This window comes from Acomys minous (genome assembly GCF_964271855.1).
Source record: "Acomys minous genome assembly, chromosome: 14".
Taxonomy (NCBI): Eukaryota; Metazoa; Chordata; class Mammalia; order Rodentia; family Muridae; genus Acomys; species Acomys minous.
Window position 1 is genome coordinate 76,865,396 of NC_140496.1, and position 21,211 is coordinate 76,886,606.

Here is a 21,211-nt window from a genome sequence, read left to right on the forward strand (position 1 = left end):
GTTCTCTAAGGTGAATGGGTGAGAATAGTCACCCAGGCTCCTCACAGGTGACTACTCTCCTCATATCCTTTTCTACAGGTGCTCTACTAGAGCTACAAAAGGAACACACAGAAGGAAAGATGCAGGCTCCATCACTGACTTTAGGCCATCTCTCTGTAGCCTGAAGAATATGCATAGCTGAAAAGAAACGAAGCCAGCAGCCTGCATCATGGCAGCAGGTGGCCTGGATTATGGCCTTCTTGTGTGGACTAGTATCTTCTTTCCACCTTGTCGCTCTCATAAGTAAAATGAGCACCTCCATAAACCAGGATCATGAGATTGTACTAACTATTAAATGGGGTAATAAAGATGTGGTAGTTAAGTGTGGAGACCCATGCCCTTAATTCCAGCCCTTGAGAGGCAGAGGCAGATGGATCTCCGTGACTCGAGGACAGCATGGTCCACATAGTGAGTTACAGGACAGCCAGGGCTATGTAGCGTGACCCCGTCTCAAAAAGATGAATGATGAAATGTCAAAATATATCATTACTTGATACATGGAAAGTATTACTAAGTGTTGAAATGTTGAGCACCATTTTTAGCTTACAGTCATATTGGAAGGCACCTTCAGTTTACAATATTAGTTGACCAGTTTCCCACCAACAAGTTTAGTTGAACATCTAAAACCTGCACCCCAAAGAGAAGAATATCCTGAAAGTGGTCATAACCTAAAACACTGGGTGGTGCACTCTTTGACATTATGACAACTCTGAGTCATCTTTGACTGACTCTGTGTTCTACCCTACACAGGAATACTCCATCCATCCCACCAGCTGAGTGAGCGTTACTCACTTTTAGCTTTTCATTATTTAGTATTTGTCACACATTAATCCTTTTAACTTATGAGCCTTCAATTTTCAGCTCGTACGTAGTAGTGAGGGTGGATGTCAGCAACGTTAGTAAAAACAGGAAGAAGAATAGCTGCTATAACCTTTGCCCACACAATCACTAAGCAAGCTTCCAAATTATTATGCCCTTTTAGCATGAGGAAAACAAGAAATACTTACCTTTGTGCCTTAATCAGTGTTCTTTTGCTATGAAGATACACCATGACCTCAGCGAGTCTTATAAAGGAAAGCACTTAATTGAGGATTGCCTACAGTTTCAAAGGTTAGTCCATTATCTTCACAGCAGGGAGCATGGGAGCATGCAGGCAGACATGGTAGCCAAGAGCTCGACATCCGGATCTAAAGGCAGGAAAAAAAAAAAAGAGAGAGAGAGACTCTGGGCTTGGCATGAACCTCCAAAATCTCAAAGCCTCCCCTCAGTGACAGACTTCCTCCAGTAAGGTTATTCCTCCTGATCCTGTCAAATCCTTTCACTATCGCCTAGTGTGACCAAGCACTCAAATCTATGAGTCTATGGGGGGCCACTCTTATTTAAACCGCCACACCTTGCATTATGTCCAGTGTACAAGTGTGAACAGGAATTGCATTCAGCAATTACAAAACTGAGGTTTGAACTCACAATTCAAAGTCCTCAGGCACCCATCGTCTCTACTTCAGTTCCTTCTAAGGAAGAAAGGATTTGAATATCACTTTATTACTATTATTTGTGAGATAAAACCGAATTTAATACATTGTAATTATTGAACATTTAACCAATTTTGAGTAATGAAGATATATCTGAACACTGTGACAATCAGTCTGTTTATAAGAACAGGATAAAATGATACCCTCTGTGCTGGCTCCAAAATGATTAAAGTAAGCAACTTGATATCTTCAAATTACTGCTGAAATTGACGCAGCATTGTGTTGGAAATGAGCAAATGTACAGATGACCCGACTTACCCCTCTGAAATACCACCTCCATTAAATGGTTCTTAAATAAACACTTGCATTCCTTGCTGATAGGGAACTTTTCAACACACACACACACACACACACACACACACACACACACACACACACATACACACACACACTGGACAATGAACTCTCCACTCTGGTGGCAAACACTCGTAGTCACTCCCTCTTGGTTGGGATAGGAAAGGCATTTTGTTAACTTAGAAGATAATAAGAACAGTGTGGCCCTTGACATGTCAGTCACTCCCAGGGGAAGGTGTCTAAGTAACAGAGGCCATCACAAGTCAATAACACATAACCTCAGGGAAACTCCACCGTTGAAACTTTCCCTAAGCCATTCTCTAAAATCATCTCTCCAGATCAGTAACACACAAGTGATGAAATTATCTTATTAGCCATCAAAATAAAAGGAACCTTGAGAATAAGGTTGTCATTCTTAATTAAAATGGACTCTTTAATTCCTTTAACTAGAGTGGATACTAATACTGTAAACACTTAGCAGCAAGACGGCTTCTATCCACACCCCAATTAGTGAACACTTAATTTATATATGTTGCATCTCATAGCTGTTTACCAGTGTGGTTGGGGTAAGTCTCTTCGGCCTACTTTTTAAATGATTAAATACTCTCCATCCAACCAAAGAGATATCTTTAGGGTTGTATTTGCATGCTTAAACATTCTGTAAACACACACACACACACACACACACACACACACACACACACACCATCGCTGAGATTTAGGCAGGGAAGGAGAGAGGTATCTAGTGTCAGTACATTTATTACATGTTTATTAAAGCTGGCCGTGGGGTCACGCACAGCTGAAAAGGAGATTGGGCTTAGTAACAAAGCAAGTGTACTCTAGCACCACAAAAACTATAAAATTTTAATGTGTAGTGTGTTCTTTAACTATGGAAAACTCTGCAAAGAATAACATCTTTGAAGTTTACTATGTAAATGCTCTTAACTTATGATGAATTTCCCCTTAAAACACAAGTATTAAATCTCTATTAGATTTGTCGAGGTGATATGTTAATGTGCATCACTAAGATCTTAAATTTCTAAGCAGCAATGCTGTTCGTTAAGTGTAAATAAAGACTACCTTAATTAAAACACACTATCCTCAGTCCCTTTGCAGATCTGGCTTCGTCTTTATATAGGACAGGTTCATTATCTATCTCAAGTTAATAAAAGGATGACCTACTGCAGTTACTTCCTTTAAAATTTAATTTTAATTACTATTTTGCTAATGGAAATAAAGCACCAAAGAATCATGAATATGATCCAAAAAGCAATTTTGAAAACTTAATTAAAATACCTCTTGAAAGCTTCAAAAGGAATTTAGCACTTACATAGCTTGATAACTGATAGTCTTACAAATACAGCATTAGATATCAAGGCTATAAAAAAGAACTTTAAAAAAAAAACATTGAATGTAGCATGCTGCAGAGCTACAACACTTCCCCCTACATCTTGAGCTAATGGTTCGACTAAATAAGTGTAAACACAAAACTTTTAATTCAAAACTTTACCATTCAATGAAAGCTCTTAACAAAGAAATGGAATGAGTGAATATTATACAACGCCTCTCCAACACATAAAACTCAAGAGCTTTTAAGCTTTTGCCTAAGACCATCATGGCTTAATCCAGAAGATTGCAGATGTACTCAGTTTATCTCTTGGTCCTTCGGGACCTGAATATAAAATTAAAAGGCTGCTATATGTTGTATAAAATTCAGTAGCAGAGTTTTATTAGGACAGCTTCCTCTTCAGTTCAAATTTCAAAGGTTCACACATGTATTATTGCTCTTATCTGTTAACATATTGGTTCAGTAAGGAGCCTTTAAACATAACACAATCCATGGATTTTATTGAGATTCACTATTCCTCGTGAATAAGATATGAATATGAGATGAAGCCTATCACAAGGAACATGCTCCAGGCAAGAAACCCAGGCTTTGTGATATTCAAAATATATTTAGCAGCTCCTTCTATTACAAACCTAGTAATGTTATGGTTCATAAATGTAATGTGTGTTTTTTGTACCAGACTACTTGACTGCTTCCAGTAAGTAAAATCTCTGAATTCATTAGCAATAATGAATTTTTCCTCTTATTCTATTTATTTTTAAAAGAGCATTTGGGCAGAACCCACTCTCAACCCTGTTATGTTAGAAGAAACATTCTATTCAACATAATGTCATGGATCTTGACTTTAAAAGACTGACATTCAAATTTCATTTTTAATATTTTTTATTTTTATTTTTACGTGTATGTGTGGTTTTTCTGAGTATGTATATGTATAATATACATGCCTGGTGCCTGCAGAGCATTTTGGCAGAACCCACTCTCAACCCTCTTATATTAGAAGAAACATTCTATTTAACATAATGTCATGGATTTTGACTTTTAGAGACTGACATTCAAATTTCATTTTTAATATTTTTTATTTTTATTTTTACATGTATGTGTGGTTTTTCTGAATATGTATATGTATATGCATAATATACATGCCTGGTGCCTGCAGAGGCCAAAAGAGGGCACCAGATACCCTGAGACTGGAGTTACAAGTGATTTTGAGCCGCCCTGTGGGTGTTGGGAACCAAACTCAAGTCCTCTGCAAGAGCAGCTGGTGCTTTTAACTGCTGAACCACCTCTTCAGTTCAAAAATCCAAAATCATTAAAGTCTGACATAAAATGAAAATACTATCAAAATGATTAAGTAAAGACTATATTAAAGATTCACTGAGTTTCTATCACTCTATATTAACCTAAAAATGTGGTTTAGGTAAACCCCCACAAATTTAACCAAACTGAACTAACTCTAAATGTTCTAACCCACATGGAGTCACTTCACACCTGTTATTCAGGAGGCTGGGGCAAGAGAACGGTGAGTTCAAGGCCAGCCTGGGCTACACAGTGAGACCCTGTCAGGAAAAAAGGAAGGAAATTTCACCTTTAATCCCAGCACTGGGGATGCAGAGATAGGTAGATCTTTGTAATTTTAACTGGTCTACACATACAGCCCCTGTCTCAAAACGAAACCATACAAAGATAAATTTCAGATTCCATGAAAAAGAGCCTTTTCCTTCTGGTGCTGGAGTCATGCCACTCTCACAACTCTGTTCTTTTTCCTGACAATCTGGAAATCAAGTGGATTCTCAAGGGGTCCATCTTCCAGTGCTCTTCAGTCACTAGATAGGGAAATCTCTCCATTCATTTTGTAGGAAAACTCACAAGCAGGTTGGTTTCTAAGACCCCTTTGCATGTCAGGTTTGGGGCCTTACGATGACTACTCTCTAGAAGCAATGCGTGGGGACCAGATTCCTCCTGAAAAGGAATCTATTGAAGTTTGATTTCCTCCTGGCAACATAGCTAAAAGATTTCACTGAAATGTAACCCAAAACCAAACTATTGCCATTCTGGCAATTACATAAAATGGAAAGCTTGTCTAATAAATGTGTGTAGTTTTTAAATTCCCTAAGGGTGACGGAGTTCATCCGAAGAGAAAGCAAATGTGGACGAGGCATTTGGGAGGGTGCTGGAGACGACATCTGAGTCCTGTCAAGGTTGCTAAAGGTCTTGCCACCACAGGTCCATGTAGCCAAGGGGAAGCTGTTTCTATACTGATAGTTGAAGGAAAGGAAAAGTCAAACTGAACAGAGGATAGATTTTTATTCTCAAATGTTCCAGGGATGATGGATTCTATTAGAAAAGCCACCAAATAAAAAGCAAGAGTTTGTGAGCATCCCGGAAAGAACTTTAGAGTTTTCCCAGTGCTTTGGAGGATGGCGCCCCCGTTCCCTCAGTTCTGTACTGGGACATAGGTTAGAAGTGAGTGCTTCAGAGAGACAAATAGTAACCATCCTCACTTACATGTGGAAGCTAAGCTGAGGTAAGGGGGCTGTTCAAAATTCTGTGGCACAGTGGGAAAACGCAGGTGACAGCAATTAATTGTAGACTTCACAATGCTCGGTACAGAAAAGTCTTCCCAACACAGTGAAATAATAGTGGTTGAGGTAATGGGCACACCAATTACCCTGATATGATTTCTGCATTAACTAAAGCATCCCATATAACCTGTAAATACATATAGCATTATGAGTCAGTTAATATATATCTATTACAATTTTAACAATTTACTTTTAATTATGTGCATGTATCTGTGTGTATATGCATCTGGGTACGTGTACATGATGAACTTACACGCAGAGGCCAGAAGAACATATGTGCAGAGTACCAGACACCCTGGAGCTGGAGTAACAGGCAGTTGTGAGCCACCAGTATTAAGTCCTGGAAACTGAACTCAAGTTCTCTGAAAGAACAGCAAGTGCCCTTAATCGCTGCACCCTATATTACATTTTTAGTGCAAAGGGATAAATTTCAAACAACAAATAAGAGCTTTTTCCATCGGTTACCGCAGGCATGCCACATTTCAGTTCTACTTTTCATAGTAGCCCTCCTATTTTTGCCTTTGTTTGTTTTGTTAAGGTCCTATGTGGCCCAGACTGGTCTCACACTCCTGTTCTTGCTTCCCCCACTGCCTATGTCATGGCATTTCATGCCTCCACAGCACAGCAAGCTCCGCCGGCTGTGTTCCTATCAATGATGATAAGAGCAGGGAATAGTGGCACACACCTTTAATCCCAGCACTCAGAAGGCAGAGGCAGAGGTCTCCATGGTTTCAAGGCCAGTCAAGTTTATATAGTGAGACTCTCTCTCTCAAAAAAATAAAAAAACCAAACCAATATTAAGAGTAACTTCCAACTTGTAATTGAGATGGGAAAAGAGCAATGATAGAATTGGATTCTTCTGGAGGTTAGTTAGCATGCTCTAGAACAACAGAAATGAGGGAGGAAGAGGATAGGGAAGGAAGGAGAGAAGGCGATTAGGAAGAAGTTTATACATACTAGGAGTAACTAGAAGCCCGTGTGTGTGTGCGCGCGCACACGCGCGCACGAGCGCACGTGCGCACGTGTTGGTACTTGTGTAGGAAAAGGTGTACACGTGTGTGTGCAAGTGTGTGCAGATGTGTGCAGAGCCCAGAGGTCAAAGTCAGTACCTTCCTCTCTGGCGCCCCACCTTATTCAAACTGAACGCACCGTTCGCCTAGACCCGTGGTATGAGCTCCAGTGATGCTCATGGCCGCACCGCCCAGCGCACACTGTTCACAGAGGTGCTGGGCGTCTAAACTCCGTTCCTTGTGTTTGCGCTTCAAGAACTTCGTAGACTGGGCCATCTCCCCGGGCCCTGTTGGTGGGACTTTTTACTTATTGATGTTTTTGTTTATGAAGGGGAAGGAAGGAGGAGAAAAGGGAGGGATGGTAGTAGGGAAAGGAGAGAGAGAGAGAGAGAGAGAGAGAGAGAGAGAGAGACGCAAAAACAATAAAGAAGCAGGAGCAGTATGGATTCCTATTACTCACTCTTTCATGCAAAACAGCTTTTTTCATCTCAACATTTCTTTTGAAGGGAAAATACACCCAAATGTAGGATGATGCGTGTGATTCCCGAAACGTAAGCTATCTTGGCTTGGCTTCTGCAGTAATCCGCACTGGAAACAGGTAGACTGTCAGCCAGGCTTTTTGCATAAAACCATGGTGGTTTAGCTATGCCATTGCAAGACATTTTCTGTTTATACATTGGCCCTCCAGGACCTATGCTAATATTGAACTGATAATGTAGTGCATAAAATTCAGTACCATAACTAGATTAGGCCAGTGCAGAAACAGCGAGGAAGCTCTCAGAGTCTTTAACACATTCCCGTGCACTGGCTCTCCCTAGGGTTGTGTGTTGTTTGTCGATGAGTGTGAGTGTTTGGGAGACACTGGGTGTTAACTCCCTGTGGCAGCATTCTGTGAATCACACTCTGAGGAGAGCTAGCTGGGAATGAGACAAGGATCCCCAATAACATCTCTGCTGCCTGCTGATTCCCATAATCCCAATGTGGTCCAGCAGCATCTCGAAGGATAAAGCCAAAGCAATAAAACAAGATAAAGACATGCGGTATCAACTGGAAAAGAAGGGACAGCAGTGTCACTCTTTGCAGATGGTATGAGAAAATCCAAAAGAATCAAATAAAAACTATTAGAACAAAAATAAACAGCAAAATGTAAAAATTTCAAAAAAAAAAAACAATGGTTTTCACTTAATCCATTGGGAAACAGAATAAGAGAAAAATATTCCACTCATAATGTGAATTGAAAAAGAGAGAGATCACCCAAAAGAAAAATGGGCAAAGAATATTAACAAGCAATTAACAGAAATATGCAAATGGCCAATTAACATATGAACAGATGTTCAAACTCAATAATAATCAAAGAAATATAAATTAAAACAAGATGCCATTTTCCCCTCATGAAAATTGAAATGATTAAAAACATGGGTAATGTCATATCTTGACATGAAATGTGGAGAAGACGACACTGTGATCCAAACAGTATTACTCAAAGTCCAGACAGAAACAAAGAGCACACTCAAGTCTGGTAAACACTCCAGCGTTTCCACAGATTGATTCATGAGGATGTGCATAGAGAGAAAGCTATGAATATTGCCATGCCGCCCACAGCTACAAGCCAGGAGGACCAGCACCTGTATCCTCCAGTCAAGGGAAGCCACCGTAGCTCAACACCTTCCCAGGAGAAGCAATACCCTCCAGCTGCATCAGAATCTAGAAGGCAGGAGAGCCAGTGCCTCCATGGCCAGCCCCCAAGAGCACTAACAGAGTAGAGAAAAAGACAGGCATGAAGAAGGGCTCTGGTGCCCAGAAGAAGGCAATGGAAGATATGCAGCATATAAGCATGAGGCAGGCATAAATTTGTAAAGCCAACTTTGACAAAAACCTAAATGGCAGGTTTAAACATTCACATAGAGAAAATAGTTATTTGGGTGTTTTTAATGAAAAAGAAAAGTATCAATCCATCAGCAGTTGTTACCTCTAAAGAGGCCTGGAAGAGAAGCTCAGGGTACTGGGGTCAGCCAGATCTAGATTTTCATCTGGTTCTAGATAGTCAATGCTCTTTTGACAAAATAAAGTCAGGAAAAAAAATGAAACTGACCTAGGAGAAAGCATTTAGTCAAGATTTTCACCGCCAAACCATGGACAATTTATTGCCTTCAGAAATAAAAATAGAAATGGAATTTAGAAAAATGGTAGCTGGCCAGCAAGATGACTCGGCAGCAAAGGTGTTTGTGACAAAGCCTGAGGACCTGAGCTTGATCTCAGGGCCCACATGGTGAAAGGATAGAACTGGCTCCCTAGAGTTGTCCTCCGAGCTACATACAGGGACCATGAAATACTCACACTAAATACATACATACATACATACATACATACATACATACATACATACATACATACATACGCATGCATGTGTGTGCACACACACACAAATAAATACACAATAAAAAATTTAAAGAATATGTGGGTCATCAGATCCTCTTCCCTCCATCCACTGACCCTCTGTCCTCTTGGTGGCTTTGTACTCTCCCACCAGTGGTTCTCATGAGGCCAGTCTCTGACTACAGGCAACGGTGCCTTCTATTTTCCAACCTTCACAGGCAAAGAGGAAAAGAGGTACCCTGATCTTTGAACTAAAATGACCCAGAAAATGTCACTGACTGGGTAGGCATGGGTCACATGGCCAGCATGCATCCACTCCCCTAGTAAAGCATGGGATAAGGTGTGGGAATTGGCCCTTTCTGACACACATGTCCAGCTTGTGGCCAAAATATGCAAAAAAAATTTAACGGACACACAGCTTCAACCACTTATTTGAAATAAAGAATAACAACACACACACAACACACACACACAACCACACACACACACACACACACACACACACACACACACACACACATGAGTAATAATACTGCATAAATGGTAATCTTGATCAAGTTACTCAATGTCCCTGAACATCTATATAAGTGAAGATGGCGGAGCCACCTTCTATGATGCGGTATTGTGGGGCTAATCCAGTTCTACTTTATTGTTCTTATTGTTTGATAACATAAAGGTCATAGGCCGGTGGCCCACGACAGGTTCAGCCACCTGTCCCCAATCAGCCAATTTTTAATTGGCTCTTTTAGAGTCAAATTAATAACAGAAAGCAGAATAAAGGAGACTTAATCAGTGTAGTCACATTGACAAGAGGGACAAAGAGAGCCAGTGACTTCCACAAGTTATTTTTGGTCCTGGCAGGTGATCAAAGTTTAAATAGAGAGACAGGGATACACATGAACAGTCCTAGTCAAGATATGGTCCTGCCCATCACTGTCTTAGGCTGTAGTTTCATCCTGTAAGGTAGTCCGCCAAGCTGTTAAAACTATGTGAAATCCTTCCAGAAAGCAAGTTCCTCACTGGCTGGCCTTTACTTTCAGCTTCCATGAGATTCCTGGAAAAATATCCCATCATATAAGATGAACAAGCTTTATGTTAAAGGATGGGATAAGTAACCCATAGAAAATTTAACCCATGTCTTTTTTTTTTTTTTAAGTATAACTCCCATTTTATTTGTCCAAAGTATTTTTCTTCTGTCTTTCTGTCTTTCTACGTGCTTTGGTGGAGGTCATGGTGCAGCACCAGCAGGTCTGAACCATAATGAGGTCTTCCATCCTTCCAGGCTCCTCAGAATTGATTCCAGACCACCTTGCTATGAATGGCACAGCTCACGCAGCAATACAGCTTGACATGGAGCTTGGAAAGCACATACGCATTGAAGACACTGGCTTTGGATATGCCCCCAACAGCAGTTGCTCTACAATGTTCCAAATAACACTTCTTAATGACCTTGTCCTTGGGCACGCACCAGGCACAGTTCATGCAGCAAACTGGTTGCACATGACCGAGGCCCTTTTTAGCACAACTATTGTTTCCCCTTTTTTGGTCATCATGGAGCAAAGACGTGAAAGAGCCGCCATGTCCTTATTTAAGATGTATTATTTATTTTACCTATGTGAGTGCTCTATCTTCATGTACAGCTGCATGCCAGAAGAGGGTATCAGATCCCAGTATAGATGGTTGTGAGCCACCATGTGATTGTTGGGACTCAAACTCAAGACCTCTGAAAAAGCAGAATAGATTGGTTTGGTTTGGTTTGGTTTGGTTTTTGTTTGTTTGTTTGTTTTGTTTTGTTTGTATTTCATGCACATTGGTGCATTGGTGTTCTGTCTACATGTATATCCATGTGGGAGTATCAGATCCACTGGAACCAGAATTACAGGAAGTTTTGAGCTGCCGTGTGATTACTGAGAACTGAACCCAGGTCCTCTGTAAGAGCAGCCAGTGCCCTTAACCACTGAGCCATCTCTCCAGCTCCCCAATGTGTTATTTATCACAGATTAATTGTGTAGCTTAAATGCATATGAATCTTTTCTTCTGCATTGTTATTTAAGAATCTAAGCTAAGGGCATAGTCAGTAGAAGCCAACTAGGCCACCTTCCTTGGAGGTGCCTTCAGTGGGTACCACTATGATAAACAAATACATGCTGAAGAGATGGAAAAAATAGAAAAATGGAGTATAGGATTGGTGGACTGGTGTTCATCAGCCTGGAGCTTTTGCAAGTGCAGATTCAGGCTCAGAATTTGGCCTGGCTCTGCACAACAATCGAGGTACAAGATGAGGAAAGGTTCCCTTTATGGACTAGACATTCCTCTAAGGACCACCGTGGTCCATGATGCCACAGGAAGACATGTTGGTGTCTTTAGTCCATGCTGCTGACCCAGACCTCAAAGAAGCCTGAGATCGATGTGGATGTATGTAGTCTGTGCTACAGACTGATGCCTTGATGATATTCTCAGGCTTTGCTGCCTCTGGAGCCACCTGAGGGAATGTTGAGGCCCATGGTTCATGCAGCCCCTGAGGGTCATGAGTAGATTGGTCCTGATACAACCAGGGGCTATATTGACGTCTGCGGCCTAAGTTACCACTGAAGACTCTAAGGAAATCCAGGGTACAGGCTGTGGACAGAAGCCATGTGGATATCCATGAGCTATGCTAAGCTGACCTCACCCCTCACCTGCATAGTGTGGGCAAGCAGAAGAGCTGGCCCCGCCCCAGGAGGGCTATCACAGGGCTTGCCACAGATGATGTTATCTGGAGTGAATGCAGGTGGCGAAAGGCTCACCTTCACCTTCGGGGCTGGCCACTAAGAGTTTGACCATGCTACAGTGAGTATAAGGACAACACAAAATGGACTTGGTGTGTGTGTGTGTGTGTGTGTGTGTGTGTGTGTGTGTGTGTGTGTGTGGTGTTTTGGAGTGAAGGGCAATCAATGGGGATATGAGGCTGACATGGGATGACTGGGAGGTAAGCGTGATAGGGTATGTGATATGAGATTCCCAAACAATCAATAAGAAGAAGAAAAAAGAATCTAAGCTATATAGAATATTTTGAGAATTAGACATAGGAATTTTACAAATTCCTGCTAAAAACAGATATCACATAAGAAGAAGACATTCTGGTCACAGTATCTGCTACGGTTTGAGTGTATCTCTACAATTTATGTGTCCACTCAATCCGCATTGTGATAGTATTAAGAAGTGTGGTCTTTTAAGTCATGAGGTCACTGCCCTCATGAATACAATTACAGCCCTTAGAGAAGAGGCTTCTGAGTTAACTCACCCTCTGATCCCTTATGTCACATGTGACCACAGCATGTGTGACCACAGCATGTATGACTACAGGAAGATGTGGCAATGAAGCAGAGAGTGAGACCTCACCAGAACCAAATCTGTTTATTGGTGCCTAGAACTCAGACCACCCAGCATCCAGAGATGTAAGAAATAAAACTTTATCACTTATAAACTACTCAGACTAGGTATAAGAAGGATGGGATCCAAGTACCTCGCTATACTCTGTTGCTCAAAGTTTAACATATGAATTACTCCAAAAGCCATAAGAAGCTGCTTGCCTACTGGACAAAGACCACAAGGCTGAAGGTAGAATGTGTGCGCTGATGGCTATTTGTTTGCCCAGGGTCCTTAGCAAGTTGCTGCCTCTCTTACCTTTGGCTTTCTCCGTCATGTGAGCAGCTGTTTCCAGGTTTGTCAATGAGATGGGAACTGCATGCACATCAGCAAGTACCTGTGAGGATTCAATTTGATGGCAAAGGTAAAACCCACGGTGCAGTAACTGCTAGTGCTAGGTATTCTGTAAGTGGCAAATATAAAGGCAATTCAAATTTAAATCATTAATAATGAATATGCCTGATAGCTCTTCCTCAATTAATCCTGTTGCCTCCTTTTTTTCTCAAAATAGAAACATCATTATTATGACATTGACAAATTCTTTTAAATAAAATATGTATTTTAATGCATTTTAAATGGCAAAATGTCAAAAAAAAGTGTTTTTATTATTTTCCTCAATATTGTTTCTTAGGGTGTCAATACAACTGTTTTGGAAACAATTCCATCCATAGACAGAGACAGGCTGTATTTAAGCAAGTTTCCAAGACTACTTAAGATTAAGGACTCACCCATACGGTTCAGATGCAGCATAAACAGAAAGGTTGGTAGGTTGCTTGAAATACTGCATCTCCCTCTAACTCACGATTTCTTCTCTCCTTGGATTTGCTAAAATTGCAGTGAAGGCTTGATTGGAGAGCGTGTATTAGCTGGCAGGTTAACCTTTCTACACTACAGGATTTGGGTTCAAAAGCTGATGGCAAAACCACCATGTTTCAAAAACCCTGATCTTCTCAGTTCGACTGTGTAAGCCAGCCGAAACGGTATGCCCGTTAATTAACCCTAGGATCCCGTCAAGGTAATTGAAGCATAAGGTTAGGATGAACACTTACATGGCAGATAAAGAATTCTGGAGCATGCATCCCCTTGCCCTCCTGCCCCTTTCCTATCTCAGTTTGACAAGAGCAGGCTCCCCAGCTGGAGCTCAGATCCACTGAACAGAGTCAAGTGTGCATGCGGAAGCCAAACAAAAAGGCAACACGCAGCCCGTGTTATTTAACGTGCATTTTTAGATGTCTCCTCTTAACAGACTTTTCTAGTTCTCCTTGCATGTGGGAGTCACGGAGAGAGGGAGGATAAACAGATTCGGTTGTTGTATTGTTTTTTTAATTTGGCTAAACATTGTAGGACTGGGCCAATAATAAGACACCGAGCACTTTTCACTTAGGAAAGATTTCAGCTGGAGACAGTGATCTGTTTGGCTTTGTTCAGAATCAGCTCCGGGAGGGTACTTCTTACATTTCCATTAACTATGAAATTAAATAGAGGAGGCAATTTTTAAAAGAGAAATATTGCTTTCAGCCTGAAACTCTAAGTGTTGAATTTCTGCCTGCAGTGAGTTTTTTCAATTAAATTATAAAGCATGGGTAATAGAGATTTATAATGGAAGCACTGATAAAATCTTAACTATAGGAACACCATCCGCCACGCTCTGTGCAGCATATGGATGGATTATTTGCATTAAATTATCTTTAGGAAACGCAAACAAAACAAAGAAAAATGTAAAGCTTGTCTTGTTATTAGCATAAAATTAATGTCCTTGAATGCATACTTGTTCCATAGCCAAAGCATTAACGGATTTTATTCTTAGAGTTCAAAGACCTCCTAATTAATATGCAAAATGGCCTCATTTTATAAGCAAGCTTTTTTTTTCCCCCTCAGAAAAAGAGACAGTTCTTTGCTAGCAGGAAATACTAGAAAGTTTAGAAAACACTCACTGATGTTGACATAAAAGCCTACACACTCATATGGCCCAAAACAATAACCACTCAATGCTATCACAGCGTTTCTAATTCTTCAGTCTGTGCGTGTCTGTATATTGCATAGTTAACCAAATAATACCTAGCTCAGGAAGATTAAGTGTACAAAACACAAAAAGAAGGCACCACATTTCTCTACAAAGGTTTACCTATTTGTTTAGTAATTTAAAACACAATAAGAAGAAAGCAAATCCAGCAGAATAAGACACTCAGGACCTAATAGCATTTATATGAATTATGTAATTCCAAATCTAACTTTGAAAAGCAGGCTTCCTCTAATTTACATTCTCCCAGTGTCAAGATTTGTAATTATAAAAGAAGTTTACATTGAATAAATATTTTAAAAAGTTTGCCAACAAATGGCTTGTTCTTTCCTAAATATATGTCAGAATTATACCTTTATTGAAAATAATTTACTTGGTTTTCTTTGATTATTTTCCCCATTGTAGAGAACAGTAGACAGCTAGTTCTAAATATGTATATATTTCTAAGTAACTTATGCTCTTTAAAGTACTTAACACATGTCACAAGTCAAACCATACCTACTACAAGATAGTCATGTTTTAGAAATTATAGTAATTTCTTTTGACCAAGAAAGAGAAATCAAATCTAAAACTACTACAGTCCCAAAGTGACTAAAACAATGCTTCATAGAGCTGTGGGATTTAACTCCAGCCGAAACACCAGAACAATATGCAATGTTCATTTGGCAAATGTCAATTAAGAATCTGTTAACGGGGAAATAGAATAATCCAGAGGGTCCTAGAAACCTACAAGAAGACCATTAAGGCTGGTGGATCTGGACCCAGGCAGGTCACCTCAAACTACTGTACCAACCAAGATCAATGCTTACAGTAAACCTAGAACCCCAATCCAGATCTAGCCAATGGACAGCACATTCTCCACAACTGTGTGGAGAGCAGGGACTGACTCTGACATAAACTCTGGGGCCTCCTATTTAACCACTTCCCCTTGGTAGGGAGACCTGGTGACACTCAGAGGAAGATTAAGCAGGCTACCAGGAAGAGACCTGTGATCTTATAGGCTGTGATCTTATAATGGGGGACAAGGTCTCCTTCTGTCACAGACCTAGGGGAGGGCAATAGGATGAATGAGAGAGGGGGGAATGGGAAGATACAAGTGAGGGGATAACAAATGAGATGTAATCTGAATAAATTACTTAAATACAAAAAACTTTTAAAGAATCTATTATGCTAAAGTTTGTATATAATTTGAGCATTTCCCCCAAAGATTCATGTTAGGGGCTTGGTCCCCACTGCTGAGGTGCTGGGAGGTGGTCTAGTGAGAAGGGCTGATGTCTCAGATGGCTTCAACTTAGGCCAGCCTGGAGCCATCTTGAGAAGCTGAGACAAGAAACATGACTTCAAAGCCCGTTACAAGAAACACATATGAACGTGCGCGCGTGCGCACACACACACACACACACGCACACACACACACACCTACCACATTCATACACACACATGCACACACACATCTACCACATTCATACACATATGCACACACACATGCACATACACATCTACCATTCATACACATGCACATACTCGCACACACATGAGCCCACACACAAAGCAAGTCTGACCCCTCCTCTCTTTCTGGCCTAAAATACTCTCTCTGTCTCTCTCTCTGTCTCTCTGTCTCTCTCTCTCTGCCTCTGTGTGTGTCTCTCTCTGTCTCTCTCTCTCTGTCTGTCTATCTCTCTGTCTCTTTATCTCTCTCTGTGTGTGTCTCTCTCTCTGTCTGTCTGTCTCTCTCTCTCTCTCTCTCTCTCTCTCTCTCTCTCTCTCTCTCTCTCTCTCTCTCTCTCTCATATTTACTCTTGCCATGACACCATTCACCATAAGGTTCTCAGAAGGAGCCAAACAAATAGAACCATCCCATCTTGGACTTCTAGCCTCCAAAACTATAAGATTAACTGTTTTTCTATATAACATAACAGACCTCTGGTAATTTCTTATAGAACCAAGGGCAAACTAATATATACAAAGTGCCAAGGAATGGGCTGGGCTCTCATTATCATCATGATTTTATTTGAGTCTGTATTTGTACTTCACAATTATATTTATATATATTTATATTCACCAGGTAAGAGAATAACCTATAGTTAGAATGTTAGAATCCCTAATCAGAATATTCAGGGTAAAAAAAAAATATGCCAAACACATTTTTTTTAAAAAAGAGCAAAGGAGAGGAATAAATAACATCTTCTCCAAGTCCTTAACATATACTTAATACACAATAAGCAATTGAGGATGGATAGTTAATTAGCAATATTAAACCTTCCTAAGATTACCGTCCCAAAACTACTCAAAGTGTTTTTAAACTATACAATAAAATGTAAAATATGCAGGTTATATATTTAAAACTCAACTTGGAGAACAATTCTATTTATTAAATTTTTATCAATAAGCAATTCTACTATCAAGTGAGAACAAAGAGAGTTTTTAAAAAAAAAAATAACATTTGAGAACTGTAACAACGGCTCTGCAGTTAAAAGCTCTCAGAGAAGATCCCGGTTCTGTTCCCAGCACCCACACTGTGACTCACAGCTATCAATAACTTCAGTTCTCAACGACCAGTGCCCTCTTCTGAACTCCATGGGCACTAGGCACACATGCGGTATACACACATGCAGGTAAAACACTCATCACACAAAATAAAAATAGAAATGTATGAAATTTTTGCATCAAAAGGTATGTTTTAAAAGTTACTACATTGTTTAAATTGTACTCAATGGAAAAGCCTCTGGACTCTAGAAGAATGACTGAGATTTAAAGTGCTCCTGGGCTCTATCAAGGCAAATAGTAGCCTTTTGCTAGCCCTGCAAACATAAGGGTTGAAATGAACATTTTGTAAAATGCTGTAAAAGACATATGTGAGAATATACTCTTCATTTTGTTGTTTTTAAAGTCTTACAGTAGCATGTAACAAAATAATTTATAAGACAATTTATGTTCTTTCTAATGTGTTCATATAAGTCAACTTTGTTCAAGGAGCGTCTGTTTGTGTATGGTGCTGGAATTCAGCCCAGGGCATCATGCCTCCTAAGCAAGTGCCCTCTTACTGAGCTACACACACATGCGTGCTCGCGCGCACGCACGCACACACACACACACACACACACACACACACACACACACACACACACACACACACATACACACACACACACACGGTTTAACTGAAGGATGAATCTTCTCTGAGAAATTACTACCCACAGATCACTGCCTATGACAGTTCTATTGTGTTTCTGGCTGGTTAAACTATGTCTATAACATAGAATTCAATTCTAGATGCCACATTTTAAGAGGAACATTGACCAATTAGAGTGTAATGAAAGGCAAGCGTCCAGGTGAATGGGAGAAGCTATAATTTTTGATAAATTATTCAGGCATCTTGGGAGGTGAAGAATAAAAACAGTCATAATACCTACTTTCAAATACCTACTTTCAAATATTTGAAGAGCTGTCATGGAGAGAAGTGTATACTAATTCTAAGTTGCTGCACAGGACAGAACTATGATAAAAGGCTAGAAGTAAAAGAAAGCAGGTTTTGATTTGATGCCAGAAGTAACTTGTTGGTGCCGCTGGTGCTGTCCAGTGTCAGCAGCAACCATCTCAGGAGGGGGTCCCCAGGCCCTGCAGATTTTCAAGCATTAATGTCTGTCAGTTATAATATTGAAGAGGTTGAAAATTGGGCTAGGAAATCTTGAGTCTCTTTCTAAGAACTGGTAGTTTTGTAGATAAAATAAAACACATAAACATAGCTCAAAGAAGATGTTTGATATATGTTCGGGTTTTTGTTTGTTTGTTTGTTTGTTTTGCTTTTTTGTTTTTGTTTTTTGTTTTTGTTTTTGTTTTTTGCTATTTTCAAGTAAACCTAAGACTCTCCAACACACAGAATACTTTCTTATCAAGCAAAAGGCTGTCTGTGCCCAAGAAGAGACTCACAAATTGGTTGCTGAACAAGAGTGAAAGGGGCTTAACCCAGTTTGGTTGGCTCTGTTTGGTTGGGTGTGTATGGATCATCAGAGAAGAGCTCCTCAAACCTGGGAAAGCTTCTAAATTAGGTCTATAGCATCTCTTCCCCCCACTCTCTTGACGTTATTCTTGAGGAAGGTGGGGTAGAACCATTTACCTGGTACTTTTCAGTGGTTTCTGCCAGCTACAATCACAGCTGGGGTCCCTCCTGCCCCTACCATTACTACCAATGGAAGTCTGAGATGAAACTTAGTAAATGGTGATCTCTACCATAACTAGCTTTTTTCTCACCAGATAATGTCACTTTCTCTGAGCTGCAATGCAAGGGGTTTTGAAGGAGAAGCTTTTAAAGAAACAAATAAATATTAGAGTCTGGAGATAGAGACCAACCCAAAAAGATCAGGTTGACAAAAGCAGAGTCAGTATTAACTGCTAGATTAGGTCCCCGGAAACCTGGGAGCAGGATCAGTGACAGCCACCGTGCAGGTTCCATGCATGGTAGCACCACATATCCCCAGTTCTTGTTCTGCATGTCATTTGGCACACCAGTCTCTTGGTAAGGACTCCCAGTAGCTCTCTGGCCAAATCACTGAATTCCTCCATGGATAGTGTCATGTTGGTTCCAAGGCATGGTCATGGAGGCAATCTGTCTTACAACAGCTCTGGGCCCTCAGAAGGCAGCTGAAACAGAAGTTGTAATGCTAGCCATCAAGTGGGTCCTAAAGAAAGCACTGGTACACTCTCACTAGCACAAGGATTCTCATTGAACCGGAATGATAATGAGCAATCCTACAATGGTTGGAATGTGTCCCCCATATTTCACTTGCAGGGAGCGTGGACTAAGGAAGCAAAGCCGACTGGGTCATAAAGGCTCTGTCTTCATGAATGAGTTAATCCATTCATGGATTAATGGACTAATGAGTTACTGAGTGTCCTACTTGGGGTTACTATTGCTATAATGAAACGCCATGATCAAAGCAACTTGGGAGCATTTGTCTCAGCTTACATTTTCAAGTAACAGTCCATCACTGAAGGAAAATCAGGACAGGAACTCAAACAAGACACGAAGGTATGCAGAAGCCCATGGGTGGATGCTGCTTGCTGGCTTGCTTATTGTAACTTGCTCAGCCTGTTTTCTCATATAACTCAAGACTACCAGGCCAGGGATGGCACCACGCATAATGGTGCTGGCAATCACTAATTAGGGAAATGTCTTATAGACAGATCTGATAGAAGCATTTTTCTCAATTGGCATTCCCTTTTAGATAACTCTAGCTTGTGTCAAGTTGACATAGGACTATGCAGAACATTGATGGAGAGTATGAGATTGAGTTTGTTATGCAAACCAGTTTGGTCACTTCTCCTGAGCCCCTTGCATGTGGTAACTTGTTCTAATGGGGGAGTCCCTATCAGTAAGAAGTTTCTCATCAGATGTGGTTCATGCCTTTAGATCTCCTAGCATCCAGAGTCCTAAGCTAGACAGAAATTTCTTCTTTGTAAAGTATCCAGCTCTTGCTATTTGATTATTACAGAAATGGAGTAAGGCAAACACCCTCATAACTTATTAACTTCTCAGATGTTTTATTTCTTGATAATTGCTTGTCTTAGGCTACTTAAGAAAACCTACAGGTACTAAAAATAAATCTTGCTGTGATATCCCACCCACTAGAGTGATTAAAGTAAAAAGAGAAGTAATCCCAGTTGTTACTGAAGGTTGGAAAACCAAAACATGTGTGGGATGGCTATAAAATGGTGCCACCCTTTTACAAGTATCTTGTCTGTTTGCTTCTTACAAGATTAAATATACACTTATAGAAATTCCATTCCTAGATATTTAGTAAGAGACATGAAAATTAGTATCTATAAAAAAAGATTTGTACCTAAATATTTTAGACAGCTTTATTCATAACATCTATCAATCTGTGAATAAATAGATTCTCACAGTGAGCTACTGACAGCAATAAAAAGAACAAACCATGAGGTGCATGAACCACAGGGAGTGAAGGACACTGGACACAAAGGACGCATGCTATGTGAGAAGACTTTTGTTCTGTAACAGGCAAAGCTGATCTCCAGTGTCAGAAATCAGAACAGGGTTACTTGATGAGAAAAGCATGAAAAGATGACTGCTAAGGGACCCAAAGGGTGCTTTCCAGTGGAGATGGGTAGAGTCTGCATCTAGAATGCATTTCCATCTGCTTAAAACCATCCTCTAAGGTGAAGGTAGGAGAGTGACTTCCAGACTTGGGCCATTTGTAGTTCCAAGGACAGAAGCACTAAGTGCAAAGGACAAAAGCACTAAGTGCCAAGGCAGTGGGTGCAAAGCATTATCAGGGACGGACATGTGGAGGGAGGCTACAACCCTTCTTTGGGAACACTACTGAGAAGAGGGTTGCTATTTAGTAGCGTCCCAACACTGCTAAATATTACATTGTGTTATAAGGTTTGTTTGAGGGCTTAAGGATTGAAGGTAGCTTCTATATGTTTAGAGTGGTCGATAAGTCCACCAGCAACCTAACAAGCTTTGCCAGGACCTGGAATGTTCATGGTCCTGACTTGGCCTCAAGCCTACTGAGGAAAACAGCAGTTGGTCAAGTCACAGAAGGGGCAATGCACCCTACATTTCCCACTTAGGACATGGA

At 40.5% G+C, this 21,211-nt stretch overlaps 1 long non-coding RNA gene across 1 annotated transcript in view; it reads right to left on the reverse strand.

The window, feature by feature from the left end:
- Window positions 1-1,151: 1,151 nt before the first annotated feature.
- The window catches only part of LOC311582852, a 33,231-nt gene continuing 13,171 nt past the window's right edge, over window positions 1,152-21,211 (reverse strand). Inside the window, exons 2-3 of the long non-coding RNA XR_014774276.1 lie at window positions 12,848-12,926; window positions 1,152-1,226 (exon numbers count right to left, since the gene is read on the reverse strand). This is a non-coding gene — a long non-coding RNA (uncharacterized lncRNA). The remainder of the gene's footprint in view (window positions 1,227-12,847; window positions 12,927-21,211) is intronic.